This window comes from Malaclemys terrapin, chromosome 15, assembly GCF_027887155.1.
Source record: "Malaclemys terrapin pileata isolate rMalTer1 chromosome 15, rMalTer1.hap1, whole genome shotgun sequence".
Lineage (NCBI taxonomy): Eukaryota > Metazoa > Chordata > Testudines > Emydidae > Malaclemys > Malaclemys terrapin.
Window position 1 is genome coordinate 12,580,373 of NC_071519.1, and position 2,500 is coordinate 12,582,872.

At 74.4% G+C, this 2,500-nt stretch overlaps 1 non-coding gene across 1 annotated transcript; it reads right to left on the bottom strand.

The window, feature by feature from the left end:
* Nucleotides 1-1,064: 1,064 nt before the first annotated feature.
* Nucleotides 1,065-1,183, bottom strand: LOC128823698 (5S ribosomal RNA). Its single transcript, XR_008441937.1, has one exon. It is a non-coding gene; the product is annotated as a 5S ribosomal RNA (ribosomal RNA).
* Nucleotides 1,184-2,500: the final 1,317 nt, after the last annotated feature.

A 2,500-nucleotide genomic window follows, 5' to 3' on the forward strand; every position in this document is an offset into this window, starting at 1 on the left:
CCGCGGGTCGTCAGTGGCGTGCAGGCCGGGCCTCTCCCGGGGGATTCGGGGGGGGGGGGGGGGCGGTCCTGCGGGCCGGGCGCAGGGGGCTCGAGCGAGCCCGGGCCGGTCCGCCCCGGGGCCGGGGTCTCCGCCTGCGGCTCGGGGGGGCGCGGGTCGTCGGGGGAGGAAGCCCGGGGGAGCTGCACGCCGGCCTGCCAGGCCAGGCCAGGCCTGGCCTGGGTGGCCGCGGGGGGATTCGGGGCGGTCCCGCGAGCCGGCGGCCGGGCGCAGGGGGTCCGAGCGCGTCCGAGCGAGTCCGTCCCGGCCCCGGGGTCTCCCCCTGCGGCTCTGGGGGGCCGTGGGTCCCCGCTGGCGGAAGCCGCTGGGCGCTGGACACCCGCCGTCCGTCCCGCCTGGCCAGGCCTGGCCTGGGTGGCCGCGGGGCGGGGGATTCGGGGCGGTCCCGCGAGCCGGCGGCCGGGCGCAGGGGGTCCGAGCGCGTCCGAGCGAGTCCGTCCCGGCCCCGGGGTGTCCCCCTGCGGCTCTGGGGGCCGTGGGTCCCCGCTGGAGGAAGCCGCTGGGCGCTGGACACCCGCCGTCCGTCCCGCCTGGCCAGGCCTGGCCTGGGTGGCCGCGGGGGGATTCGGGGCGGTCCCGCGAGCCGGCGCCCGGGCGCAGGGGGTCCGAGCGAGTCCGTCCCGGGCCCGGGGCCTCCCCCTGCGGCTTTGGGGGCCGTGGGTCCCCGCTGGCGGAAGCCGCTGGGCGCTGGACACCCGCCGTCCGTCCCGCCTGGCCAGGCCTGGCCTGGGTGGCCGCGGGGCGGGGGGATTCGGGGCGGTCCTGCGGGCCGGCGGCCGGGAGGGTCCGGGCCAGTCCGCCCCATGCCCGGGGTCTCCCCCAGCGGCTTCGGTGGGTCCTCCGCGGAGGAAGCCGGGTGGGGAGCCGGACCCCAGGCGCCCAGACCCGTGACCTGCGGCCGCGACCTCCGACTCGGCAGGAGCGACGAGGGGCTTTCCGGCCCGTCCCCCCCCTCTCCTTCCTCCCCAGAAAAGGAGAGAGAGCTGGCTCGGACCGGGAAAAGCTGCCTACGGCACCTGGGATTCCCAGGCGGTCACCCATCCAAGTACTAGCCAGGCCCGGGACGGTTTACCTTCCGAGATCGGACGGGATCGGGGGCGTTCGGTCCGGTATGGCCGTAGGCACCCGGCCCCCGCGCCTCCTCGCCCGCTTTCCCCTGCCGACGCCCGGGCCTGCCGCACGGTGAGCCCCGGTCGGACTGCCCCCCTGCGGCAGGGCCCCCGTCTCTCGCGGGCCCGGTCCTTTTTTCCTTCTCGAGCTCCGGGGCCCGGGCTGGCCGCCAGAGCCCCTCCGCCCGCCCGCCCTCCCCGGCGTCGGGGAAAATATTGTCCCGGACATCCAGTGCGCCCTGATCCTGTCAGCCGGGGGGGGGGGTGGGTGGGTGGGGGGCAGTCCCTCGCTGCGGCCGGGGAGGGTGAGCCCAGGGCGGCTTGCCTGCCGTCCGAGTCCCCTCTCGGCCACCAGGTCAACCCCGAGCCGAAAGGGCTGAAAATTTTTCAGAGTCCCCTCCCGGGCACCAGGTCAACCCATGGAATCGAACGGGTTCGCCTGCTGGCCGGTTCGCTTCCCGGCCACCAGGTCAACCCGTAGGTTTGAACGGGCACGCCCGGTGGCCGCTTTCCCGTCCGGTCACCAGGTCAACCCGGATCTCCCTCCTTCCCTGGGCGCCCCCTCCTCGGAGGCGTCAGGTTCCATTTTCTTTTTCCCCCCAGACTTCCAGGGGCCCGATCCAGTCGGCCGGGAGGCAGTCCCTCGCTGCGGCCGGGGTGGGTGAGGCCAGGGCGGCTTGCCTGCCGTCCGAGTCCCCTCTCGGCCACCAGGTCAACCCCGAGCCGAAAGGGCTGAACATTTTTCAGAGTCCCCTCCCGGGCACCAGGTCAACCCGTGGAATCGAACGGGTTCACCTGCTGGCCGGTTCGCTTCCCGGCCACCAGGTCAACCCGTAGGTTGCCGACGGGGCTAGCCAGTGGCCGGTTTGCTTTCCGGCCGCCAGGTCAACCCCTAGGTTTGAACGGGCACGCCCGGTGGCCGCTTTCCCGTCCGGTCACCAGGTCGACCCGGATCTCCCTCCTTCCCTGGGCGCCCCCTCCTCGGAGGCGTCAGGTTCCATTCTTTTTTCCAGACTTCCAGGGGCCCGATCCAGTCGGCCGGGAGGCAGTCCCTCGCTGCGGCCGGGGAGGGTGAGCCCAGGGCGGCCTGGTCCATGTCTCTAGTGGGCCCGATCCTTTTTTGGGGTGTTTTTTTTTTTTTTTTCCGAGCTCCGGGGCCCGGCCCGCCCGGGCAGCCCTCCTCGGAGGCGTGAGGCGGATTTCCCCCCCCCCCCCCAGACTTCCAGGGGCCCGATCCTGTCGGCCGGGAGGATGTCCCTCGCTGCGGCCGGGGAGGGTGAGCCCAGGGCGGCCTGCTTGGCGGCCGGGTCCATGTCTCTAGTGGGCCCGAT